Genomic DNA, 17,141 nt, shown 5'->3' with positions numbered 1-17,141 from the left:
TTGTACTGGAAAGTCCCTCTTTTCTCTGAACTGAACAGCCAGAAAAAAAACAGTTTCTAACTTAATTAGCTTTTGGCAGAGAGCTCAGAACAGCTAACAGGTGCAAATAAGATACTTTGTAACAATTTTGACTCTGGTTGGTGCTGGTAGTGGTGAACTACTAGGAGGAGCAGCACACCAGTCCCACTCCCCAACACAGCTAGACTAATAGCACTGGGCTCTTATAGTAGCAAAGTAAAAAAACAAAAAAGAAAATAAAAGCAGTCCTTACAAGGACTATTGGGTTATTACAGCAGTCAGCAGATGAGATCAGAAGCAGTGCCCACAGCAGCTACATACAGAGCACTGCAGTAGAAGGTAGATTACTAGTCAGCAAAGCTAACTAACCTAAACTCACTGTCCCTCAAATCCCTGCAGAGTTCTGTCCCTACAATACAGAGCAGTATCAAGTAGATTACTAGCCAGCAAAGTTACTATCAACTGTCCCTCAAATCACTAAACAGCTCTCTCCCTACACTAGCTCTTCCAAGCACACACAGGCAGAATGAAAAAACGCTGCAGGGCTTCAGTTTATATATGGAAGGGGAGTGGTCCAGGGGGTGTGGGGGTGGTCCAGGAGGGAGAGCTTCCTCATTGGCTGCCATGTATCTGCTGCTCTGGGGTGAGAGGGCGACGTTCACGAACATTCGGCGGACGCGAACGGTCGATGTTCGCGCGAATTAGTTCGCGGGCGAACAGTCCACGACATCCCTATGGAATAGTGAAGATAAACTTGATTATTTCAGAAGCGAGGCAGAATATTTAATTGTTTGCATTTAGAAAGTTTTTTATTTCAGTATGATGATATTAAATTTTCATTTTCGCGATAGTTCCCCTTTAATATTGCCAGATTTGATGAACTTTCTGCCAAAAACCGATAAACAGGTGCAGAATTATATGACAGCATGTGTTCGTATTTAAAAACTTGGATACCTAATAACCAGGGCCGGAACTAGGGGTAGGCAGAGTAGGCACGTGCCTAGGGCGCAAAGCTGAGGGGGCGCCAGGCACGTACCTGCTCTGTCCCCGTGCTCTCCCCGACTGCTACTGGCTTGCGCTTCTGCGCATGCGCGCTGCAGCGAAATTTTGCGGATGCGCGCTGGCAAAAAAAAACGCGCATGCGCGCTGGCAAAAAATTGCGCATGCGCAGTCAAGCACGCACAGAGCCGGCGCCGTGGCCCGCCAGGTTGCCTAGGGCGCCTGGCCGGGTTGGCCCGACTCTGCTAATAACAATCCATATTGTAAGGACATAATGTCACTTTGAGATACTTGACAAAGGGAGGGCCTGTCTGCCAAGACAACATTATATTTGTTAGCTCCTATGAAATTCAGTGCAGGGTCTTTTGAAATACTGCAATCTATCAATATATTGTTATCTTACTGGTGTCTAGTTGGAATTGTATCTTTGTTTAACTGAAGTTCCAGTAGAAGCAGTTCTGATTTTTATTGTTAGTGTTATTTATTATATAGTCAAGCTATATCTTTGCAACATGGGCATACCAAGTAATTAGTTCACATGCACATGTTTTCCTGTTTTTGTGTGCATATTTCAGTTTGGATGTCAGCTCCAACTTCTACTGCTCAAAGGATCTGGGTGTAATTATGCATACAAGGAAAGCAGTCCAACACAGGAAGGAACATGGCATCAACACTTAACCAATAAAACTAAGCGTTAGGCACCATGCCAAAAGTACCATATAAAACACACCTCTACAAATTATGCAGTTCATATAACAAACTAGTTGATTTATATTACGGTAATCGCTTGTGCAAGGAGACCTCCACAGGCATTCCTGATACCAGTATAAAAATATGCAGTAATATGATCATTCTCTAAATTTAAAAGGGGGACTCATTTATCTTCTCAAAACACAGAGAAGTAGACGTATACATGCAGAGACAATTAACACAATAGCTTAGCCGCTGGCATTTAACAGAAGAAAAACAACCTTGGAACAATGGGAGGCTTTCAATTCACACTGAATTTTAGCCAAATGTTTCTAGTGTATGAGCTATGCTATGAGCTATGCAAAATGGCAATGAATACTTATATTATATGCAGACCACTGTACACTTGCGAACAATAATATCTCCAGACAAAACATCATACTTAAAAATCAAAACAGACTGTTTACCACAGACCAGCTGGACTTACGGTAAGCTTAATAATACAGAGGCATATTTTCAAGTAAGGTAGTACGCCCTAGAATTGTAATTGCAGATGCCGTCCTCCAAACCTACAAGTACATTAAATACAGAACGATTTTATGGCTGCAGAGTTAAAATAGCAATATTTCCTGGGCTCACCAAGGTACTACTTAAAGTCAGATATGAAAATCAACCTCATAAGTATCTGATTCTCCATTCTCTCTAAAAATAGAAACCTACAAGATTCCCCTGATAGCTTTAAATGCCTGTGCATTGAATCTTTTATTTAAATAAAAATGTATTATTAAAGAAGACTATGAGGGCAAATTCACTAAAGCACGAAGCGGCTAACGCTAGCGCAAATTCGCCAGCGTGACGTCATTTCGTTACTTCGCCGATTTACTAATGGGCACTGGCATAAATTCACTAGCGAAGTGGACCTACTCTAGTGCTACTTTGCACCCTTACGCCAGACGAAGTTGCGCTATGGCGAATGGGACGTAACTATGCTAATTCCCTAACTTGCGCATTTTACTGAACGTTACCTCTTGCGCCAGACTTGCCTTTGCCATCTGAGACCGGGCGAAGTGCAATAGAGTAGATAGGGCTTGCTTCAAAAAAAATTTCTAAAGTCCCAAAAAACGCTGGAGTCTTTTCCTTTTTTAAGGGTGATAGGCTGAAAAAGATCGTACCCTCTTTCCCCCCTACATTTCCTAACATATGGCACCTAAACTATACATATGGCACATGTATAGGGCAAAATAACAACTCTATTTTATTTTATGAAGCTTTCCCAGTTTGAGTAGTTTAATGTATTTGGTGCTACATATACGTCCATTGTACTTTAACTTGGCGCCGTATGCAAATTAGGCATCATTTAACTTCGCTTTGCTTGACGAATTAACGCTAGCGCAACTTCGCTACTGTTCTCCCCCCTGAGCGCAACTTCGCATTTTAGTGAATTTGCGTAGTGCTGGCGAAACTACGCCTGGTGAAGTGCAGCGGAGTGTGGCGAAGCTGTCGCCGGCTCAAATTCGGATCTTAGTGAGTTTGCCCCTATAGGTCCATAAAAAGAAAGCCAACTGAAAACTGATAAATATTGTAAGTATAAGTTGTGTTTTAATCACCTTTAGGGTGAAGTCGTTTTTGGTAATCCATTAGAATATCATCTCTATGCTGTAATAATTGATGCTCAACCGATGGAACCTTTCTGGTCACAGATTTAAGAAAGGTATTGTATAACAGAAAGCTGTGGGGGGTGATCCAAGAAAGTTCATTATGGGGCCAATATATCATAATATCAACTTTTTCGGTTCAGGCTTTTTGTCACCAAAAACCACAAAAAAATGCAGTGGAAAAAAATTGATTTTTTTTCGGGGAGTTATTATAAGACAAAACTCGGTATATACAAAAATAATTGCAGCTAAAACCTGTTGAAATCATGTAGAAGTCAATGGGCAGATGTCCCTTTTACAACTGGAAGATCTTTCTTTGATTTGGGGTTTTTGAGGTTTTTGGATGTTTTTAAGTGACAATAGTAAAATGTCTTAGGTGTTGTGCGACAAGTTAAAAAAGTTGCAATTTTCGCAACTTTTCTGAAAGTTTTTCCCACTTGTATTTTTTCCCGTTCATGGTTTTTCCATTCGGATCTTGTGGGGGCACATTTACTTAGGGACGAATATCGAGGGTTAATTAACGATCGAAGGATTTTAATCCATCGATCGAACGATTTTTAGTTTGAATCGTTAGATTCAAAGTTGAAGTCGTAGTCGAAGTAGCCATTTCGATGGTCGAAGTAGCCAAAGAAATACTTTGAAATTTGAAGAATTTTTTATTCTATTCCTTCACTCGAGCTAAGTAAATGTACCCCTTAATAACCTTTATGACATTCACGGTTTTAGAGAAAGTGAGTTTATTTGTGGTTTTAAAAAAAACCTCTAAAATCACTAAAATTCAACCTTTGATAAATGGGCCTCCCTGTGTTTTCTTCAAATTTTTTTTTCTAAAACTTTCTTGAGCAGGATTTCTTTCGACAATGTTTTTTTTTTCCTCCAAAAAACCTGGCCTAAATTACTATATTCACTTGCTTTGTGTGAAGATTTTGGCCAGATTTATTAAAATAAGGAAAGTCAGGAAAGTGTTTAAAAACTGGCACATGTATCAATGCATTCAAAGCAATGCGTTTGCATAAATGTGTTGTGGTAACTATAATTATGGTAAAGATTTGGAAATGACTGCCCACAGGTGTTTTTGCTATTTGCCTGAATTAGTAGTCAGGAGCTCTGCTGCCGTGAGGCGAGTTGATAGGCGGTAGCAGCCGGCAGGGGTGGCAAAAAGTCACTTCTGGTAAATTAAAGAGGCGAAATTCAGATTTTTATATCTGAATTTTGACTCTTCTAGTGCAGAGAGCGCAATTGCACGAGCGATGCGGCTCCCCCTCCCACACCTGCTCCGGCACATGGAAAGGTAAGCTCCAGGTGCAAGGGGGGCGTCATCTAAAAAGCCGCCCCTGTTAGACTTGAATTAAAAGTCAAGGACATGTTTCATTCTGTTGCAGAACACATAACTCTTGACCTATCAAATTTTAAAGGTGGTCTAGTCTGATAATAGAAATGGTCTTTTCACCTTGTTTTCTGTTAAATTTTGAGGTTTGAATCAGTGGAAAACAATAGCAAAGGAAAGGCTATACCGATCATGGCAAGGACTACCTAATCTTTAATTCTGTAATAAATAATAAAAATCAACAGAAGTGTTCGGTTCTCTGCAGTGCACCCTGCATATTTCCACTCGATGCATAACGTGACTCTTTTAATGATAAACACAATGAAACGAAAGAAACGTTGACAAATATAATGAATTCTAAATGTTGTTCTAAAATAGGACTTTAAATAATAATATCATAATTATATGTAATATAATTGTATTGTTATACAGGTATGGGACCTGTTATCCAGAATGCTCAGGACCTGGGGTTTTCCGGATAACGGATCTTTCCGTAATTTGGGTCTTCTTACCATATGTCTATTAGAAATTCATTGAAACATTAAATAAACCCATTAGGCTGGGTTTGCTTCCAATAAGGATTAATTATATCTTTTGGGATCAAGTACAAGCTACTGTTTTATTATTACAGAGTAAAAGGAAATAATTTTTAAAAATTTGGATTATTTGGATAAAATGGAGTCTATGGGAGACAGCCATTCGGTAATTCGGAGCTTTCTGGATATCGGGTTTCCAGATAAGGGATCCTATACCTGTACTAATATTTATATGTTTTTATACAACTGGCAAATTTTCAGTAAAAAAAAATACTGTTTGTTTCAGTTTCCGATATTCCAGTATTGATTCCCAAGCTACTATACTACACATATGTAACACCAGTGAAGTGCCCCTTGGTAGCCTACTCTTTGCAATCCATATACAAATGTAAAAAACAAAAAATAGCAATAAAGGTAATTCCTTTTGATAGTTGTCCTAATTTGTTACAGGTGCATTCATTTTCTTAAATATACTTCTACAAAATGTGACTAGGCCACACATTCATATTTATAGTAATAGTAAAGCAAATGCTTATGAAAATAAAATAGGCACATTTGTACTGGCATTTAGGCACAGACTTGTTACATGACATTATATGAAATAACACCACTATATACATTTACAGAACAGGCCAGACTTACCTGAGTTTGCATCATAGCTCGTTCTACACGTTGAGCACTTCCTTTTTCAAGTTTGGTTATTATGAGAAGGGTGGTAGTGTGTAGAGCCCAAAACTTGGGTTGGGATTAAGCAAACACTGCAGACAGAAGATTGTATTAGTATTTAAACACTCTCTATAGAACTCCAACTACCAATACTTTTGAAAGACTGAGCACTAAATAAATGTTTACCTGGGTGCTGATTTGACCTAATGCTGGTTAACGCCATACTTTGCCACAAATGTCAGTATTTAGCTGAGAAATAAAAGTTAGTATTATCAAAAGCATGGACTGTGGGGTTTAGCTTTAATACAATGTTTAAACACTGTTTATTATATAAATAAATCAGTTTTACGCAGTGCAGGATGTGCACATTAATCTGTACCGTGAAACATATGCACATTATATCAAACACACTACAGAGACCATACGTATATAAATAAGGATGGAATCAAAGGACTTGTGGTTTCATAGGTCTGAAAGCTTCAGAGTTCTGTGTAATGTCATTTACCTTTGATATAGCCCCAAATGATGCAGTTTAGTTGTGTTTCTTAAGTGTTCCAGGTTTTCCATTACTATTCTTTTAAATGATTTGATTTAGGTTACTGTTCTTGATTCTTTGACCCTAAGATTTATCAATTGAATGTACTGTATAACTATACAGCACTATTGTAAACATAGTTATGCTGTTGTCTTCCATATACTGAGCTACATACAGTTCCAAGCAGGACTGAAGTCTCTAACTCATTATTTATGGGGGCATACGGCTATATACACACACACATATATATATATATATATATATATATGTATGTGACTGGCTTGGATCACATTATGGCTTCCCTTTCATGTGCACTTTATACTTAGATACTGATTCACTGAATATGTAACCCCTGTTCGACATCAACCTGTGCTAACTATTAACTACATTTATATGAAGAACATACTTCTATATGGACAAAGAGTGTTAAATTACACTTCCAAATAGGAAGGCACTGAATTCACTATTCTGGGATTCGGCCGAATCCTGAAATTAATTTCCATATGCATATTGAAATTAGGGACAGGAAGGGTTAAAAATTTTTGACCATCTTGTTTGTATGACGAAATGTTACATGATTTTGAGGATTTGGATTTGGTTTGGCCAGGCACTTGGATTCGCCCAATCCTACCAAATACCAAAACCGAACCCTGGATTCGATGCATCCCTACTTCCACACTGTGGTCCAAAGGTTCCATGTTAATTATGCTTTCCCTGATGCACAATGCAAGATATCACTACAGGTCAGCTGTATTAATGGTTGAATTGTGAATTCAAATTTTTTTTTTTGGAATTACTATTAAAATCTTTATTGTGAATTATCCGAACTCGATTCGAATGTTAATTAGAATTCATATTTCGAGGTTTATCAAACTCTGGCTCTTTAAAAATTCAAATCAGTCTATTCACAACCTTAAATCTGCCGAGTTGATATATAAGTCAAAGGAAGAGGTCCAGGGACCAATTTGGACATGTTACTAGCCTAACTGGCATCCAAGTATTTTTTGGGAGAAAAGTTTAGTCTAATTCGATTCAAATTCTATTCGAGTTTTCGAGTAGGTAAAATTTGTGCGAGTTTTATATACTCGATTTTTTATTAAATAATATATATATATATATATATATATATATATATATATATATACAGGGCCGCCATCAGGGGGGTACAGGGGGGACTGTTGTCCCGGGCCCTGGTGGTTTGGGGAGTTAAGGGGGGCCCGGCCGTGCTGCATTTACTTGCACTTACTTGCATTTACTTGCACAGCCGGGCCCCTGCATCAGAGCTCCGATGACTGGCTTCTTGTGTTCTGATTCGCCATTAACTGTAAGTCCCGGTAAAGCCACATGCGGATTGGTTGGGAGAAGTTTGAACCTCCCCTCTACTTTAACCAATCACCATGCGGGTTTACCGGGACTTACATTTCACTGGCGAATCAGAGCACAAGAAACTGAAGATACCGGCATCTGAACTCCCTGGCTAAGGTACGTGCAGTTTTTTTTTCTTTTAACTTGTGGGGGCCCTGACCAATTGTTTATTTTTTTTTTAAATGTAAGGGGGCCCTGGCTGATAGTTTTTTTTAAATGTGTGGGGGGCCTTTGCTATTTTTTTTTAAATGTGTGTTTTTTTTAAATGTATGGGGGCCCTGGCTGATAGTTTTTTTTAAATGTGTGGGGGGCCTTTGATATTTTTTTTTTTATTTTTTTTTAAATTTGTGTTTTTTTTAAATGTATGGGGGCCCTGGCTAATAGTTTTTTTTAAATGTGTGGGGGGCCTTTGCTATTTTTTTTTTTTTTAATGTGTGGGGGCCCTGGCTAATTGGTTTTTTTTAAAATGTGTGGGGGCCCTTTGCTAGTTTTTTTAAAGATGCGTGGGGGCCCTGGCTAATTGTTGTTTTTTAAAAAAAAGTGTGGTGGCCGTGGCTAATTTTTTTTTTTAAATGTGTGGGGGCCCTGGCTCATTGTTTATCTTTAAAATGTGTGGGGGCCTGGCTCATTGTTTATCTTTAAAATGTGTGGGGGCCTGGCTCATTGTTTATTTTTTAAATGTGTGGGGGCCCTTTGCAAGTTTTTTTTTAAAGATGTGTGGGGGCCCTGGCTAATTGTTGTTTTTTTAAAAAAAGTGTGGTGGCCCTGGCTAATTTTTTTTATTTTATTTTTTTAAATGTGTGGGGGCCCTGGCTCATTGTTTATTTTTAAAATGTGTGGGGGGCCCTGGCTAATTGTTTTTTTTTTTTTTTAAATCTGTGGGGGCCCTGGCTAATTGTTTTTTTTTTAAAAATCTGTGGGGGCCCTGGCTAATTGTTTTTTTTTAAATGTGTGGGGGCCCTTTGCTAGTTTTTTTTAAAGATGCGTGGGTGCCCTGGCTAATTGTTGTTTTTAAAAAAAAGTGTGGTGGCCGTGGCTAATTTTTTTTTTTTAAAATGTGTGGGGGCCCCTGGCTCATTGTTTATCTTTAAAATGTGTGGGGGCCTGGCTAATTGTTTTTTTTTAAAAAATGTGTGGGGGCCCTGGCTCATTGTTTATTTTTTAAATGTGTGGGGGCCCTTTGCAAGTTTTTTTTTAAAGATGTGTGGGGGCGCTGGCTAATTGTTGTTTTTTAAAAAAAGTGTGGTGGCCCTGGCTAATTTTTTTTATTTTATTTTTTAAATGTGTGGGGGCCCTGGCTCATTGTTTATTTTTAAAATGTGTGGGGGGCCCTGGCTAATTGTTTTTTTTTTTTTAAATCTGTGGGGGCCCTGGCTAATTGTTTTTTTTTTTAAAAATCTGTGGGGGCCCTGGCTAATTGTTTTTTTTAAAATGTGTGGGGGCCCTTTGCTAGTTTTTTTTAAAGATGCGTGGGGGCCCTGGCTAATTGTTGTTTTTTAAAAAAAAGTGTGGTGGCCGTGGCTAATTTTTTTTTTTTTTAAATGTGTGGGGGCCCTGGCTCATTGTTTATTTTTAAAATGTGTGGGGGCCTGGCTAATTGTTTTTTTTAAATGTGTGGGGGCCCTGGCTCATTGTTTATTTTTTAAATGTTTGGGGCCCTGGGTAATTGTTTTTTTTTAAATGTGTGGGGGCCCTTTGCTAGTTTTTTTAAAGATGTGTGGGGGCCCTGGCTAATTGTTGTTTATTTAAAAAAAGTGTGGTGGCCCTGGCTATTTTTTTTTTTTTAAATGTGTGGGGGCCCTGGCTCATTGTTTATTTTTAAAATGTGTGGGGGCCCTGGCTCATTGTTTATTTTTTAAATGTGTGGGGGCCCTGGCCACAAATGTTTTTTTTCTTTAACCTGACACCAAAACTTGTAGGAGGGGCCTGGGCACCAAAGTTATTTTTTTAACTTGTAGGGGGGCACTTAATGTTTTAATGCCTGTTTCTTGTGTGGCCTTCATACTTAGGGAAGGGGGGCGAGGGGGGCCCAGAAAATTTTGTTGTGCGGGGCCCCGTGATTTCTGATGGCAGCCCTGTATATATATATATATATATATATATATATATATATATATATATATATATATATATATATATATATATATATATATATATATAATATCAATGTTATAATAAAAGGCACTCCTAATGAAAACCAAGATGGTGACCCCCGTGCATAATTTTAAGGCCTCAATCATTATAGATTGTTATAGAGAGTCTGAGATTTTAGCCTGGTGCAGTAAGTTCAGTGTATATAAAATACGGCGTTTCTGCCCATATTTGTTTTTAGAGTTTAGTTCTCCTTTAATACATAGAATAAAACTTTGATAAGGTCATTAAAAAAATGCTGTAAGGCTTGCAACCAGAGGAAACCTGGCAATTACATTTTATATTGGATTTCAAGTTAATGCAGCTCTTTAAACTGAATTACAAAGTATTGATTTAAATTATCGTGCTATAAATATGCTGTGAACTCCGACATTGTAGGAAGGCCAATGAATTCAGTGGTGTGCTTAGCCAATGCTGTGCAGATATTAACAATAAAGAATGTGATGTCATTTATTGGTTCTGGTGACAGACCAGAGGTCGAATTCTTATTCTGTGATTTAAAATTCAGCTCTGTAAATCACAACGTATCGCCTTTATTCTCTGAAGGCTCATCAAACAAAAGCATGAAATGGAAATGTCCATGCAAAAACCTGAAGATTCACAGGTTCTTTCTTGTCTTGTGGCTGCATATAAACATCTATTGCAATGCAGGATAAGGGCAGAGACACACGCTCAGATTCTGGGAGATTTAGTCGCCCGGTGACAAATCACATCTTCTTCGGGGCGACTAATCTCTGTGAACTGCCACCTGCCAGCTAGAATCTAAATCACTGGCGGGGTGTCACTCGGAGCAATTCGTTTTCCGAAGTCGCCCCAGAGTTTCCTCCGGAGGCAACTTCGAGCAAATCTGGGCCGACTAATCTCCCCAAATCTGCGCGTGTGTCTCTGCCCTTAAACAGAACACTATTCCCTATCTTTCATGTAATGACATCTTTGTCATGAAGAAAAAGTTACTGTTATCTGTAGTAACAAATTAGAAATACAGCAGAAGGTTAGAACAGGTCCCAGGACAAATAAATATTAATGTAAAGGATACCTGCATAAGCACAGATGTATGTGTCAGTATGATAGATTCCTCTGTGCTAATGACAATGCTACCTCTTCTAATTTAAATGGTTGATGGGCAATACTAAATGCACTTCACAACCTACATGCAAATTATTTTTTTTATCATAGATTTCCTTTGCTAGCCTCAAGAATGGTACAATATAATCAAGCAGTCACAACTCCTTAAAGGAAAACTATACCCCCCAAACAATGTAGGTCTCTATAAAAAGATATTGCATAAAACAGCTCATATGTAAAATCCTGCTTCATGTAAATAAACCATTTTCATAATAATATACTTTTCTAGTAGTATGTGCCATTGGGTAATCATAAATAGAAAATTGCCATTTTAAAAAATAAGGGCCGCCCCCTGGGATCGTAGGATTCACTGTGCACACTAACATACCAACAAACCATACATGTTAGGTCACATGAGCCAATTAACAGACAGAGTTGTGTCTTTTGCTTTAATACTTCTTCCTGTAACAGTTAGAGTTGAAGTATTTCTGGTCAGGTGATCTCTGAGGCAGCACACAGACCATCACGAAATGGTGGCTCAAGGCAAGAGATGTAAAAGGGCAAGATTTACTTAAATATATATTCCAGTTTGGTAAGATTCTTTAATATGCCACTTAATATGATGTAAACTATCTGTTGCTTAAGTGTTCATTTTGGGGGTATAGTTTTCCTTTAACCCAGCCTGTGGCATTTCAGCACTACAGAACTTCCAACATCTTCTTGCTTGTTATTTAGTACAAAAACAACAAGCTACAGATTGAAGCACCAGAACAGATCCACTATTTACTTGTGAATACTTCACAAAATAGACGGCCCAAATACTGAACCAAATCCACATTTGCATATGCAAATTAGGGAAATGAGAGACAAAAGAGAGCTGCACAGCAAACATGTTTTTTTTATACTTTCTTGTTTATGTGACAAAAAGTCACATGATTTTTAGGATTCGGTTCAGTGTAATAACTAAATGTTACTGGGCCCCACAGCAAATTAATTTTAGGGACCCCATCATATCTAAAGTTTGTCCTGTTTTACCTATTTATATTGATTTGCTCATTAGGGCCTCATGGGGCCCCCTTTACCCCCTGCAGCCGCAGGGTCTGCGTCTTCTGTAGATACGCCCCTGATTTGGTTACAGTTCGAGCAGACACTTGGATCTGGCCAAATCCTGCTGAAAACGCTGAATCCAGCCTAATCCTGGATTCGAAGCATCCCTATTTTCATGCAAATGAATTAAAATAAAGTTTAGCCTCTTTTAGGTGAAAACCCATAAGCTTGAAAGTTAATATAATTTTTAAAAAATGAGATATATTTGCCTGAACATATCATTATGCTCTTAATCAGAAGCCAGTGTATACTTTGTTTTATTAGTGAGGTTTGTACTTTTTCTGACACATGCATTGCAGCATCTCCTGCTTATTCTACATATAGCCTTTCTAACTGCGAAAATATTACACTCCAATTGCTCTGGCTTCACTTTTTGGGAAGACTGCTATATCCCTAAAGCGTATGGTACACAGAGCATATTCTCCTCTGGCATTTTTTATTAGGGAAACACTGGAATAAGGCTTATTCATCCTGATTTGGCCAGAAACAGACATTTGAATTTGCTTTTTTCAACATATTATGCACAGAAAAAGAATATGCAATATATGTGCAATAGGTCTAAGAGCTCAAATATTTCTTATTTGAAACAAGGGTTAAATGGCCAGATCATCAGTGACCATCTGATTAGTCTACAACTGCCATGCATGACCATCTTAAGGAAAGTAGGCAGATACTTTAAAGAATAACCAGTACCATGATAACAAGTCTGTGTCTTGCATATGATCACATGATCAAGTTTATGGTCCAAAAGTGTTTCTTAGCATTCTATGGTCATTGTGAATGATGGTCCAGATGTTTTAGTGTCTGATCATCTATTTGGATTCTTGTCTCATGTCAACATATCTTAAACCCCAAGGGTGCTTGAACTTGATGAAATCATTTATGTACTTGGTATGCTTAAAAAATGCATTTGTTTTCACAACAATTCCCACAGACAAGTGCCATTAACTTCTGGTTCCTAGAATAGAATTGCAATAATAAAAATAAGGAATCATTTATATTGATCTTCTGTATTTAAACTTATATTAGAAGTGCAAGTAAAGCATTTCACTCGGGATACACACGGCAAGCCGAAACTACCGCTGATTAACCCATTTCAGTTGAAAAGATATAGACAAACTTAATATGCAGTACAAACAAAGCAGAATGAACAGATCACATGAATCCTAATTATTTAGGACATGTCACCAAGGAAAAACTCTAATGTCACCAATAACTAATTCTTTTCAACATCTGTTTAGAATGACAGGGCCTTTTTATACTACTCCTTTACTCTACAAGGCTCGCTAGTTAGTTTATTGCAAGATTACTTTTAATTTTATATATATATATATATATATATATATATATATATATATATATATATATATATATATATATATATTGTAACGTGCTATGGAATTGGTTGCAGCTACATAAATAAACAATAATGTTGATGTGAGGAGAGCCAAAAGCACGAGCATTTTGTTAGATCAACCTAGCTGTGCTGACAGATATTAATGTTTAGTATCTATGCAAGATTCTGGTTTCTGTGGGCAAAACGACAAATAAAACAGATTATAGGCACAAAATCCACTTTCAATTGGCTTTAAAATGATAAAAAATAGATGCAAACAAAATATGAAGCAAATAATACATTCTGTACACAAAAAATTAGTACTACTTAAACTCAAAATAATTTCCCTTTCTTTTACTTTTACTCAAATCTGGAATTATCTTTAATTTCACAAGGCAGAAGCAGTGAGAGACTCATTGGTTAATTCAGAAGTGTTGAGTTATTTTTAAACACACTAGATAACAGAGAAACAAAATGTCCCAAATTTACATCTGAAACTACATCAGGTTCAAGAATTATTCTTGAAAATTAAAACGCAGCCCCCTAGTGTTCATAGATGCTCAGACACAAATATAAAATTATAAAACAATAATAATAATCAGACAAAACGAAACTAAAACCATAGTCCAGACAGCAAATGAAAAGAGAAAATTAAGAGGCAGATTTATCAAAGGTCGAGGTGAATTTTCAAATGAAAAAAATTAGAATTTCGAGCTATTTTTTGTGTACTTCTACTAGGCAATATTCCAAATTTGATTTGAATTTGAAACAAATTCGAAAATTCGAATATCGAAATTTATCATGTAGGGGCGGATTTATCAAGGGTCGAATTTTGAAGTTAAAAATACTTCGAAATTCGACCATCGAATTGAAATACTTCGAATTCGAATAGCGAAGTCGAAGTTTTTTTCATCCAATTTGGGTATCCTGCGGTTGAAGTAAAATCGTTTGATCGAACTTAGAAAAATGCTCTAGAAGGTCCCCATAAGCTAACATAGCACTTCGGCAGGTTTAATTTGGTGAAGTATTGAAGTCGACAGACAGTACTTTGATTATCGAATGGTTGAAGTCGTAGTATCCAATTTGATGGTCGAAGTATCCAAAAAATTCCCTCTAATTCACTTCGACCCTTGATAAATCTGCCCCTCTCTCTTTAAAAATTCAACTTCGACCATTCGCCATCTAAAACCTACCGAATTTCTGTTTTAGCCGATGGGGGGACTTCCTAGAACCTATTTGGAGTCAATTGGTGGACTTTGAAAAATCTAATTTTTTTTGGGAAAAACTTTGAATTGAATTTGATTGAATACGCTATTACTTTGATTCGAACTATTTCAATTCGGCCCATTACGGACCTATTAGATCGAAAACTGACCCACTTGACCAAAAATATAACTTCGATTCAATTTCGGTTGTTTTTTTTAAATTCGAATTTCAAAGTTTTTTCAATTTGAAATTCTACCCTTGATAAATATGCCCCTAAGAGTCATGCGCACAAATAGTACACTATTAGATGTAAAACAGATTTGCCATTGATGAGGCGGCCTCTCTAGTAAAAAGCTCAGGTAGTTGCTTATGTGATTAGTAATATAATTATTAATAAAAAAAATCAAAATTTGAATGGAGAAAAAATCCGAAAGAGTTACTGGGATTATTCATGGTCTATCAATAAAATAATCCCTGTAAACGGATTTGTGGAAAGGCCTAGGGCAGCAGGATTTTAGGGGGTGGCCCAGTAGCTACTTATCTAAGTAATACACCAAATAGATCACACCAGAACTCAGGACAATAAATAAAACACATTGTAAGTATAAAGGAAGACCAAAGATTAATTCGCACCAACAATTTTTGTCTGATAAAAAGGAGCACTTTCTAAGGAGAACCTGTTCAAAAACAGGGAAGGCTGACCAGCAAAATATATTTCAAAAGTTTGGTATAAATAATTATTTTTGAAAATAACAAGTAATGTATTATATAATCAGTAAAGTATTTTTATTCATATTGCCAAGTAGTTGCATGGTAGCCTAATAAACAAGTACAATGAAGCTAAAAATAATAAGATTTTCTGTTTCTGTTTCAGTCATTTAATGGAGACTATGAAGACATGAAGCAACTTCTGTTTAACATCTATTTATTTCATTGTTTAAAATAGATATATAAAAAAAATCATTCCATTATGATGTAATGCAAACGGTCCGTCCATGTGCCAAAATACTTGAGTCATATGAAATGATTGTTTTCCCCTTTTTCAACATTATAACATTTTGTACTAGGGAAAAAAAATACCCAGATGTGGTTGAATGTGAAGTGTTATTTGAAGGATTTAAAAAACTTTTCTTAAAGTGGAAATTTAAGAAGCATTTAAATATGATGAGCTTCAACTCACAAAAATAGTAAACACTGTAAATACTGGTACAGGTATGGGATCCGTTATCTGGAAATCCATTATCCAAAAAATTCTGACCTACCGTAAGTCCATGTCCCACAGACGACATTTTATAAAATGATTTCCTCTGGAATAATAAAACAGTAGCTTGTACTTGATCCTAACTAAGACGTGTATCCTTATTGGTGGAAAAACAATCATATTGGTTTTATTAATGTCTACATGTTTTCTAACAGACTTAAGTTTTGGAGATCCAAAATATGGAAAGATCCCTTATCTAGAAAACCTCAGGTCCTAAGCTTTCCTGATAATAGATCCTATAACTGTATAGGATCTTTTCTCTGGAATGTTGTGGTACTGTTGTTTTCCAGATAAGGGGTATTTCTATAATTTCGAGCACTATGCCTTAAGGCTACTACAAACTTAAAAATAAAAACAAACTGCTTTGCAATCAACATGTATTTATGCAGCTTAGTCACCATTAAGTACATGGTACGGTGTAATCATTGCAGAGAAACAACAAATCATTCAAAACTTGTAAGCTCTATGGGGCAGGGACCTCCATCCTTTTGTCTGCTTAAAGGAAAACTAAAAATATACTGCATAAAACAGCTCATATGTAAAACCCAGCTTCATGTAAATAAACCATTTTCTTAATAATATACTTTTTTAGTAGTATGTGCCATTGAGTAATCCTAAATAGAAAATTGCCATTGTAAAAAATAAGGGCCGCCCCCTGGGATCATTGGATTCACAGTGCACATAAACAAACCACACATGTTAGGTCACATGAGCCAATTAACAGTCAGAGTTCTGTCTTTTGCTTCCATGCTTCTTCCTGTTACAGTTAGAGCTGCAGAATTTCTGGTCAGGTGATCTCGGAGGCAGCAAATGTAATGTCCCCCTGTTTCTTATACTAATTTATTTTTTATGCTGTACAGTGCTTTGCCCTCAAGGAGGGCAATACAAATAAAATAAACATACATACATTAATACAAAAATAAAGAACTGCTTCTTTAAAAAACCTTATTGGGACATGTAATTTACATCATATATTTAAAAATTCAAATTACACTTCATTATCCCCCTTTCAACAATCTTTTGTTACATGCAGCTTTGTGTGAGAGAGGAAATATATCCTAACATTAGAAGAAGAGGGCTTATGTTAAACATACTCTTTGCTATTGTTTTAAGAAAGGAATTTATACGTTTTCTCTCATCTTGAATTAAATACTGTAACATTTGACATGGAAAGTAAAGTCACACTCTACTTTCTACTTGTAGGAATACAATAAAAAAAAATTC

General features: G+C 36.8%; 1 pseudogene; it reads right to left on the bottom strand.

Moving 5' to 3' along the window:
* The window catches only part of LOC108717405, an 86,916-nt pseudogene that overhangs the window by 49,571 nt on the left and 20,204 nt on the right, over nucleotides 1-17,141 (bottom strand).

Source organism: Xenopus laevis, chromosome 5S, assembly GCF_017654675.1.
Source record: "Xenopus laevis strain J_2021 chromosome 5S, Xenopus_laevis_v10.1, whole genome shotgun sequence".
In the NCBI taxonomy this organism is placed as follows: Eukaryota; Metazoa; Chordata; class Amphibia; order Anura; family Pipidae; genus Xenopus; species Xenopus laevis.
The sequence above is the reverse complement of the archived record's forward strand: the minus strand, read 5'-3'. Positions and strand labels throughout refer to the sequence as shown.